Below are 11,864 nucleotides of genomic sequence, written 5' to 3' on the forward strand. Positions count from 1 at the left end.
AGCTCTCTCTCATTTAAACCACCATAAAAAGATAAATGTTGAAGGAAGGATGAAAGTGTCTCTAATGCCCCCTTAACCCCTTACAGCATTGCTGTGGAAACAACAAACATATTATTTCAGTGCGCATTCTGCATTCAGATGGACAGAGCTTTATTTGCAAATGGGAGCTCAGTAAATTTCCTGCCTTGCATAAGCAGAGGCACCAGCTCGGTGCTCAGAGGTGCCTGATGCTGATGGTTTGGTTTGCATCCACCTTTAGTACAGGGGCAGGCTCTGTCTTCTTTGCAAAAAAAGAGCTAATAAACAACAAAAAAAAAAAACAAAACACAAACAGTAGCAGTGACTGTCAGAGATGTTGCAGGCTGTCCTTCCATCTTTTGGTAATTCCCTGTGATAGAAAAATAATGGGCACAAACTCACAGGTGCGGAGGGGCCAACTGCCTCTGCACCGATTTAAGCCCCAGCTCTTTAACCAGTGCACACAAGCCCACCCTTCTTTTCTTCGTGGCAAGTCACTGGAAACACCTTAAGGTATTGCCGTGGTGCTGATGGGTCACTGGGATTACGGCGACGTTTTCTGCTTTGCAGGCTGCTCAGGCACCTGGGCAGATTATAGTTATTACAGCACAAAGCCCTCGAATCGCTCTCAGAAGCACCCCAGCTGTGTTGCTCAGTCGGTCGCAGTTTGTTTGGGGTCACTGTGCCCTCCTCCAGCCTGCTGGGCACGGGGCGAGCGCTGTCACCCTCCTGGTGGCCCCGGGGCCGCCTGCATTCGGCTCCTTGGCCGGGGAGCCCCTGGCTCTGTCGGTGTCTGCTGGGGTCACAGCCACCTGATGCTCACCAGCACCTTGCCAGCAGCCTTCTCAGCCCTTAAAGCATCATACAACCTGTATTTATTTGTCCTTCCATCTCCATAGGCTGTGTACACTCCACACATCACTGGCAGTGATTAATGTCTTTCAGAGTTTGATCCTGTAAAAGTGGCCTGCTCCAAGCAGCTCAGTGTATTTCCTTAAACAAATCCAGCTTAATAAATATTAATGCGCGGTGTCCTGTCTGTACATTAAGTCTGGATCTCCATAGCTAATGATGTGAGGGGCTGATAAAATTGTATTTAAATATTTTATGCCGAAAGAGATCTGCAACTGTGGCAGTGTGTAGACAAGGCGGCGGGTACAGGTGTGCTCAAAGGCAGCCACACGTTTGCACAGCCAAACAGCATTTGCCATTCGGGGACTGCCATCAGCATGCCAGGGGCCTTTGAGGGTGCCCAGCCAGGACCAGGAGTACTTCAGGGCAGCCTGGGGAGGCTGCAGCTCGGCTGCCACTTTCTGACAGCAGGTGAAACGATGCTAAATGCAGAGAAGCTGTGTGTGGAGCACGAATCAAAAGGGACGGCGCCAGCGTTGGTCCTCTCTGTGCGGTCTCGCTGCTCCTTCTTACACATTTTCACGGTCAATCAATTTGCAATGAACGTTTAGGACCTGAGCAGGGGAAGAGAAACGCTGCATTTAATTCAGAAGAGTGGAGTCCTGGTGCGGGAGCACCCAGGCAGCGCCGTGCGGAGCCGCTGGAGGCTGCGGCCCAGGGCAGGGAGGTGGCAGCTGCCGAAGTATCAGGCGAGGTTATCTCCTAGCAGGTAATTGCAAAGGCTGAAATCCCCCAGGCTCCCCTGGCTTGTCAGCTACAGGCTTGGCTGCAGCTTTGTGCCTTGTCCTTGATAGCCTAAAAACATCCCGCGAGGCTTTCGGATGGCTCCAAGCACGGGGCCGTGTCTGTGGGGTGCTGGGCCAGGCCGTGCCCTTGTCACTGCTGAGACCCCCTCATCGGAGCTGTGCTGGTGCCACCCCGCTCTCCTCATTTCATTTCAGATCCCTGTTCAGGATTTCCACCTCTGCGCCGTACTCATTTCAAATATTGACTCGCCGGGTTCTGTGATTGATAGAACTCAAACATATTAGTCTTATTACATCCTATATACTTTAATTAACTTCAGCAGGTGATGCTAATCAACTCAAAGGCTGAGGTGTGAAGCGGCTAAGTAAATGAAAGGGAGATTGGAAAATATCACTGTACATTATCTACCCATGTGTATAGCTGTTATACCAAGTCAGACACATTTAGAAACTAGTTTTTTTTAACTAAAACCTGTACCTAAGGTATTTGATATCAGGTTGCATCAGTTTAAGTTGGAAGAGATGTTCAGAGAATAGAGTACTGCTAGCTAATTATGCAAAACATTGAAAGTAAGTGCTATTTAAGACAATTAAGTGCCTAAGAAAGCATCCAACCTGCAAGGGAAGCCAGTATGGGGTTGTATTTTCATAAGGCAGTGTGTAAATTCATTAGTAGGACTTTTAGCTTTGATGATAAAAGAGGTTGGGGTTCCTGTATCGAAATGGAAAGCTACCAGGCCCTCTCGCACAGCAAACATCTCCAGCAGGTGATTCATCTCTCTCGTTGGGGGATCCACTGGGTTCATTAGTTGATGTACCTGGTTCAGTAGATGGCACATTTGATTAAATAAATGATGTCTTATCACTTTGGTTCTAAATGAAAGATTCATTTTTCCATTGGATAATGCACCCACTGCTGGGTAGCAGTGTTCTGCTCGTCAGGCAGCGTGTCTGTTCTCTTCTGGTGAGCCCTCTGTAAGTATCAGCACTCACTGTACCCAATTGAATGGCTAATATGTCTGTGGTGCTATCAAATTCTGCACTGAGAAGCATTTTATATGCGAAAGGTAAAGTGGAAAATGCCCAATATGTTATGCAAACAGAAGTTACTAACTGCTCTGAACTTAGAGAAAGCGCCAACATGAACATATTATTTGCAATTTGTTCTAATTTTAACAGCCCTTGGATGCTTGCAGTACTTGGTAATTTCTGTAAATTCCCTTGTCGTGTCGTATCCCCCTGTACTTGGCATGGTGCACAGCAGGGAGGTGCTTCACCCATCGGTGAGGTGCAGCAGGGTGTGCAGCAGCAGCTGTTGGTACAGGCACGGATCCTGCAGGATTCGACAGCTGTTCCTACAAGGATCCCTCGCCCAGCCCAGCAGTGCTGTTACTGCCACACTCCCTTTCACACACAATATTCTTCATCGTGACACGATGCACAGCTCCATAAAAAATGGGGAAGGGAACGTTGCACACAGTCACAAACATGAAGATAAATAGGGAACGAATTAAGTAGATTGGGGTTATGAAGTTCCAGCGGCCCCTTTCGTTCAGTCCCCCCAAATAACTCGTCTTTTCCCAGAAATGTCTTGGATGTCACGATCCAAGCTGCTCATGATATTGAGGTCTGGAAGATGTGGCTGGTGTTAGACCACAGACCACATTGCCAAGGTCAAGGTGTACTGTATGTATGGAGGAGCCCCCAAAGACAAAAACATAATGATAAAAATGAGAAATATTACAGAGGCCACCAGCACCAGATGGTTTTGATTCCCTCCATTTCCCTTGCAGAGGCCAACTTGTATTTATTATGAAGTTTAGGTTTCCTAACCCACCAAACAGCCTGTCTGCTGTTGGGGTCACAGCCACCTAAACCTGAAGCTGCCCCTAGAAAGGGGCCGCAGCGATGTGGTGGCACCCAGCAGGGCAGCAGGGAGCTGGCCCCAGCTCGTGGCTGTGCCAGCTGGAAGTTTGCTGGGTAGGGAGGCTGCCTATGCTGGAATTTGGCCAGGACACTGGGGCAAGCCAAAAAATCATCTCCCTGGGACAAACGGTTCCAATTGAGTTTGGGCTGCTGTAGCCAACTGCACCCAGCCCAGCAACAACATCTCCTCGGCATCTTGCAGCTGTATAAATCACTCTGCTTTAATTACTGAAACATGGTATTACATACGTGCGGCATAGAGTAATCTCAAATAAATGGAATGTTGCCCTGAAATTAATACTTAATCTCCCGTTTTCCTGATTTTTTTTTCACTCGCTGAATGCTGTGACCTTGTAGTTCATACTGTTCGTGGGACTCTGCTCCGCCATAAGCAGTTTTCAGGAGCAGAAATTGTGTGAGAAACCCGGAATTTTACAGCAGCAAGATTTAATTTAGATAACGGGGGATGATCATTGAGACGTCTTTTGTATGATACTAAACTTTCCACATTAACAACTAACAAGCAAGCAGCAGCCTCGGAGCAAAATGAATGCACGGCGCCCCAGAAAGCTGCTCCGGCAGACGTGGCTGGCACCTGCCTCCCCTTCCAGCGGCTCCACGCGTGTCTGCAGCCTGCCAGGATGGTCCTGAGCCCCCATCCTGTGGTCCTGTGGCCCTGAGCAGCCAGTACAGGGCCGGGGTCCTGGGCTCCATCCCACTGCCCCGCGGGGTCCTGCCGTTTCCAGCGAGTGGCAGAATCTCACACCACCACCTTTAGCAAGTGCGGGTGCCGTCCCGCTCGCTTCCCCAGCCCATGGCTGTCTATAGCTTTTTTTAGAATGCGAATTTATCAGAACAAAGACAACTCTTTTCCTATGTGTATTGAGAGCATCTGGCACCAATTATGAATCAGGCTTCTAAGTGCTTAAATACTATAAATGCAAACCAAAACTGCCAAAATCTCTCTCTTTTTTTTTTTTTTTTTCCCTTTCTATGCAGCTGGGGGAGTTTCTGCCATCTTGTTATAAATGACCTTGGCTTTGACTTTGTGATTTAGTTGACACAAATGTAGTGGGTGCAAAAATAAAGTTACCTCTGTTGATAGCAGCATACAAAACGCAGAGCTCTGCATGTGAAACCCCTGCACACGCTGCCGGTCTCTGTGCCTGCCTCCTGGAAGCCGTCAGCATTCCGGGCAGGTTGAACATCACACCCAGCGATGTAGCTGCTCCCCAAGTTTAACCAAACTTTTTCTTAATCTTGGTGATCAATAAAATACAATTGATTTTTACAGGCGTAAATCATAAGTGCCTCTTAGCGCTCGGAGAGTCGGAGAGTACACTCAGTCTGGGTAACGAGGCCGAGCGATGCCCTCTTTGTTCTGCTGGACGAGCTGCTCGTCGTGTGGCAGAGGCTGCTGTGAGTGACTCACTTCACTTTGAGCTGGGCTTTATTTTTATAAACCGTTATTCCTTGTCGTGCAAAAACATATTTCCCCCCACCTCTGAGAGATAACTGTGATTCACGTTTCCACAAATGCTGCTCAGGGTTCGAGCCGGGTGCCTGCCCGTGGTCCCGCAGCACCAGGGGGCATCGGGGCTGTCGGCACCGGGTCCTGCTCCCTGCGAGCTCCCTGCTACTGGGGGGCTGGCAGCCACTTGGGCTGTCCCACTGAGCACTGCAAGTGCTGAGCGAGCTCGTTCCCAAATGCGAGAGAGAGCAGGCAGTACTCGTAGGCAGTACTTTGTACCGCGGAGCCGTCGGAGTGATGCAGTTCCCAGGGGAGACAGGAGCATATGTGGCCTCCAACGTACCAACCCGAGCTGCTCGCCTACCTCCCAGTTGTGAGCTCTGCTCGATGGAGAACAGGTTGGCTGCTGCTGCTGCTCGGTAGCAAAATTAAGCATCCACTTAGTTCTGCAATCTGTTTTCGGTAGTTTGTTCATTACTGCTGTAGGACTTTTGTCGCGGTGAGCGCTGGGGAGGCAGGCTCTTCTTTTGAAATTCATTTGTGTAAAAAGTCATATCCACCTTGTCTGGGATCTTCTTGACAGTGACTTATAACTGATGTTTCAAAAAATATGCAAAAATTCTTGCAATGTCTCTAGCCTGTCAGCAATATATGCAAGAAAATTGCTTCCTGACCTCCATCATTTCATAACCTGAAGCATGAGGACTCATAATCTCAGCAACTGTGTGTGCTACAGCTCCTGAAGCTGCAGATTCTCATCTTATTATTATGGACAGATTGGATGCCAAATAGTTATAGCTTAATTTAAATGTCCATTCTAATCTTTACTCTTTACTTCCTCTCCAGCTTTTATTGAAGTAAACAATCTATTTGCAAAATGAAATGCTTAAAACAAAATATGAGGGTTCTCCTGTGGGGAAATGCAGACCTAGAATTATTTATATTAGCTGGTCAGAAACTGGTATCTGTTTTATGTGAGAAGTTAAAAGCTTTTTAGACAGCTTTCCTTCCCTTCAGAACGTAAATATAAGAACAGAGTTCGGTTTGTCTTAATGTTTTGGTGACAGGAGCTAACAGCCTTATGGCTGCGTGCTAATGAATAGTGTATTAGGTGTACATTTCATTTGCACTGCCTGTTTCCTTGGATTTTGGTGTTTGTCTGCATGGCACATGCTGTTCGTGGCGGCATGGATCAGCTCTGGGTGCTGGGTCAGGCATTTCCAGCATATGATGGCATTGCTGAGCCCCGTGCCTGCTCCTCTCCCTGCTGTGCATTCAGGTGCCGGCTCCTCCTGTCCCCACTGCAGTTAGCGAGGAGCGCACGCATTGATTTCCGTGTCTGCTCTGATCAATATTTATGTGCATTAAGATTTTGCTCCCAGCATCTCACCAACACGGACGTGGAGCTCCAGCAAGCTCCCCTGCCCCTGCACCTTAACATTTTGGGTGGCGTTTTAACTCCCACTTGTTGGGAGCGGTGACATAACGTTAGGTAAATGCTCAGCAAACCATGGGAAGACCGGATTAAGAGAGCCGAATAAATCTACCAAAGACCTTGCTTCCTTCCATTTCTCTAATCAGGAAAGTTGTCATTTTCGGTGACAGATTATGAGTGCTCCACACACGCCTGTAATAGAGATTGTGTTTTTTCATTGGGGATTTTGGCCTGATAAACAGGCTGACATAGACAAGTTACCCCAGTCACTGCACGAATGTTTGCCTTTAAACTCAGCCAAAATCCTGAGAGCTGCTGGCCCTGCTCCAGGAGCCCCCTCTCAACCCTCCTGGCTCCTCCTCTGCCATCCGTCAGCAGTGACCCCTCACCCCGGCACCCACCCGCAGAAATCTGGCATCTGGCGCGTGGTTTTATCTCGGCCCAGGTCCTGATGTCTTTCCTTTATCTCCGTGTCTCGCTCAAAGCTGCTGAAGCAAATGGAAATCTTTGTGTTGCATTCAACAAGCTCTGGATTACACTTTTCTTTCCCAAAACGGGTCCTCTCTCTGCTTAGTTCTGATGTTCTATTATGCTAATTGTAAGGGAACGAAAATTAACCTGCTCTCTGTTTACTCTATAGTTTTACTCCAGCTATTCTCCGCGCTGTTTTCACTGATTACTCATTTCTAGCTGTTTACTTGAGCTATTCCTTAGCCTCAGCATTTGTCATATTATGGGATGGTTTTTGGGGGGGATGGTTTATGAGGCACTGAGCATTTCACAGCTAAGTCAGCGGCTCAGGTAACCCAGTTCAGAGAGGAGTACAAATCGTACAGATCGGGGCTTTTTGCTGGCTCCCACCCATCAGGGCTCTGGCTCCATGTCCGGAGCCCCCTTGGTGCAGGGTATTTCCCTGGTGATGCTCAGGTCTGATGTTTTGGCACCTCGACAGAGCCAGGAGCACAGTTACGCTCCGCGGAGCGCCGTGACACAGGGGGTGACCGAATGCTTAATGGCTCATGGACCTGCAGTCACCCGGCGCGACCCTAAAGGCTGGGAGGAAGGCAGGGGGCTCATCCATCACCCCGTGCCTCTGCTCAGGAGGCACAGCCGATGTTACCACGCAATTATCTGTTGCTTGCCTGGCTGGAAACACAGTGCCCCCGTGGCAGAGGTGTCCCCAGGGCTCTGGGCATCGACCTGAGGACACCGCTGCTCCCAGCTCAGCCACCCCCCAGCTAGGCTCTGCCCCGAAATGCCTGCTGCGGGCTCAGCTCCCCTCCTGCGGGGTGGGTGTGGGGCCAGGAGCTGGGGCTGGGGTGGTTCTGGGATGCCCCAGGCACTCTGATGGCTCTGGGGGTGCACTGTGCTCTTGCAGTAAGGATAAAGACAGACCCCAAGCCATCAGGAAAGGCTCCAAAAGATAAAGAGGGGAGCGGTTCAGCCCCGCAGCCTGCATCTGTGGGCACGCAGAGAGCCAGTAGGTAAAGCACGGCCAGGCTCTGCAACTCTGCCTCCTGATGTGACACAGAAGCTGCTGCTTTCAATTATTCATTCGTGTGCCATAGTTTGTTTGTTTTATATTTAGTTTGACATGGTCTAGAGGTTGGAGTAATTTTCTAACTCACTGAATGATCTTTTTTTACTCTCTTAAGCACCTTCTCTGTCACACAAAAACAATTTTCAATCAAGAGCACGAAGGACCCACTTGCAGCAGACGGACTGTATTTCCTGCGAATATAATTTAGTAGCTTTGGATACATTTCATTTAAATACATTTGCATGGTGGAGCCGCGTTAGCCTTTGACTTAAGGTGAGCCAAGCTCCTTTCCATGCAAATACTTACAGAAGGGAGTGACCCCTGTTGCATCCAGGTTAAATACGCTTTTGCATAATGGTGTGTGCTCTGAAACGCAATTAGAAGACTTCTGCTTTTTTTTTTAAGGGAAGTGATTTAAAGTGCTTGAGCAGGGTTTTTGGTTGTTGTTGGTTTTTGGTTTCATTTCAGGCCACGCTGCATGACCAGCCTTGCAGGGGAAGTGCCCTGCTGGCAGTGACAGCCGGTGAGCCTGGCCAGAGCTCCTTCCCTGGGCCAGCCTGGCGGAAAGAATCGTGTAATGCTGCTTTCCTCCCCAGATTCTCTTCCTCTGAGTAATTTATTAATTACAGTATGTCCACTGGAGAACAAAACCTTGGCCTAATTTTGTTTTGAGTGCCAAGGGATGAGAGCTTGCTTGGTAGCTCGAAGCAGAGAGTGCAAAGGGCAGGCTGTAGCTGGACAAATGAGGTTTGGAAGAGTGATATTTGCTCGTTTTCATTTCGAGATTTCAATGCATCTTATAGAAGAGGGGAAGGACTACTTTACAGGTTGGCGAGCTGAGGCATGGGGAATAGGAATGACCCGGTGAAGGGCACGCAAGAAGTGAGTCTCGGTCTGTGTCCCCAGGGCAGCTGCTGGAGTTGTGCTTCTCACATTCATCTGATTTTCTGACTATGGGTTGTGCCTTCAAAAAAATGGTGAGAGAGCATGTAGGTGTGCAGCCAGTGTTATATGGGAGGTTAGGTGCGGTAATTTCAGGCTGTTGTGGCCTCTAAATCTACAAATTAATGAAATATCGTCTGGGCTGTGGTGAAGTTCAGAGGTTCTGGAGCAGCCCACCACACAGTCAGACATGCCAGACTGGCATTTTTTCAAAGTTGCATTTAGATTTTTTCAAGGAAAACTACTTTGAAATGTCAGAGAAATTATCCACACCAGCAGTAGTTACTCACAATCATAGGGCACGAATAACATAATGAGCAATGTGACAACTAGTTTATATTTGTAGAGAACCCTGAACGTCTGAACCACGAGTTCAAAAACATTGCCAAAGCATGTGAGAAAATGAAGCCTTGTTGATAAAAACCAAGCCTTGCTTTTGGAGAGTCTGAGGAGAAAGAAACTTGGAAGAAAAGGCAATTTGATCAGTTTTAGCAAATCATTTGCTGAGCTCACCAATGTCCACGTTCTTCAGAAAAGCACTTAGAGGCAGTGGCTGTCTCCTGAAATGGTTTGTGTGTTCAGCACCTTGTGCAAAAGAGATTTGAGTTCTTGTCAGTAAACACTAAATAAATTATAACAATAATTAAGAACCTGCCACTTTCTATAAAGCCTGGCTTTTGCTCCGCTTTTCCAAAGGTGAAGAAGACAGCAGCTGTTCCTGGAGAGCGCTGTTTGTCTGTGGTCCCTGCAAATGTCAGCATGAGCCAGATCCTGAGCACGTAGACCAGTGAAGCCCCCACCAGAGAAACCCCACCCCGAGCAGTTTGGTGAGTGCAGAGGAGGAAACAAGCCCCTGCTGAACTCCCTGAATGCCAGCAGGACAAGTTCCAGCCCCCACAAGCTTTGAGATTTCCATTGGTGTTGCCTGATGATAGAAACTGAAGTACCTTGACATATCTTGGGTGTAGCCTTTGTTGAGAATTTTAAGCTTTACCTACTGATCTGAAAATTCATTTTGCTTACCATAATGTGGAACCCTTCAAATTCCTATTGTTTCTAAAATCACTGCTGGAAAGTCTTTTTAGCTGTCTTTATAAGCCTTGGAGGTGTTTATATTTGCTGGAGTATTCACTGCTTAAAGGAGCTCCTTCCTTCTGCACTGAGGAAAATAAACTGAGGCTTTTGGAAGCAGAAAGTGAGCAGACTGTGCTACAGCCTGGCTTTGCAATCGCAGCTCCTCCTTGAAGCAGCACTGCACTCCAGCCATTTTGTTTTCATAATCCATATTCTGCCAGAGGTTCAACTGCGTGACCCTTAAACTCAGGAGGGATCCAATATTGTGAATTTAATCTGCCTAAAACTGGCCAAGTCTGAAATACTGAGTCAAAATTGAAATACAGCTAATCTAATATGTATTGATTTAAAAAAAAAAAAAAGAAAGAAAAAAAAAGAGCTTGCTGAGCTTGTCTAGGAAACGCTGCAGGTTTTCAAGAACTGTCTGTCAAAATTCAGTTATTCTTTTGTTAGAAAGCACGAATGATAGTTTTGCTATAATGTCAGTGTAATATTCACTCCGTATGTTTAGGAAAAGCAGGAGTGTTTTAAATCCAAGTTAAACACTAGATCATTTCAAGTGACTGCTTTCTCAGATTTGCTTCTGTTAGCTCGTTGATGAAAATGTGTGTGAGCAGTTGAAATCACCAGGATTTGTTAGCTCACCTGAGAAGAATTTGGTTGCTTTACTCCTCCATGAAAGGGCAAAACTGGTCGCAGTACCACTGGTCCCTGATCAGCAGCTAAAGCTATTCAAGCAGCTGAGGATGTTCAAGTCCATGGGTAAAGTTTTTGGAAGCCACCTGTAGAAAATCAGTGACATTTGGGCTCCTCAGTTACAGCTGTGGAAAACCTTACCTTGCAGGTGTGATGCTGGGAGAGATCCTTTTCCCCTCGTTTTTGGAGGGTTAAGCACTGAGTTTATAACATCACCTTTCTGCAGCCCTGAGTCTCGCCAAAAAAGTTGCATTTTTCTTATGCTTATTTGAGATAAAATATTTGTAATTGTTCCATCCAGCCTCCTTCACACTGAGGTCTAATAACTCCGGGAATGATAGAGCTAAATGACATGAGCTCGGAAAACATGTCAGGAGCAGTGAATCCTGCTTTCTGTGGAGGCACAGACCTGAACTCTAGCCTAGCTAGAAAAAAAGACAAAACTGACCTAAAGTTCATGGAAATCCCTGCAGTGTATTAAAATGCAAAGATGTGTTGATTCACACCAGATAAGACTTGATCCAGAGCACGAGCTATCCTGCTACTTAGCAAACCCACACAGAAATCCTGCCCAGAAATATCTTCGTAAAGAAGAAGGCATCTAATAAATTGGATTTCTGCATAAAAAGATAAAACCTTTGAGAATATTTTGCAGCGTGTTCCCATGGAATGTAAAAATTTCCTTGGCTGGGAAATGGTGTAACTATCATATTTAATTAATCTCCTTCCTCAAAGAGGTTTTTATCCTCCCACCTTTGTAATGCAGTTCAGGTCACTCTGCTGGGACTTTTCCCCCATGTCTGGCATTAATACCAATTCAGTGCCTCGGTGCAGATGAGAAGATGGAGGAGTTCAAACCAGAGGTGAGCTGGGGTTATGCAATTTGGAAATGCGGGAGCTCTTTTGCTGAATATAGATACTGCCTCCTGATGCAAACTCAGGCAGGAGCTGCGGTCCGTTCAGCCTAGGAAAGGCGTCCTCTCGTCGTGCTAACCTCGCCACAGCTCTCTGCTCCCTGCAGGGCATTTGTTTGTGATGCCCTGGATATAATACAGTGCTTCCAAATTCAAGACAGAGTGCAGAAGCTGAACAAGTAATACAATA

Source organism: Anas acuta, chromosome 24 (assembly GCF_963932015.1).
Source record: "Anas acuta chromosome 24, bAnaAcu1.1, whole genome shotgun sequence".
Lineage (NCBI taxonomy): Eukaryota > Metazoa > Chordata > Aves > Anseriformes > Anatidae > Anas > Anas acuta.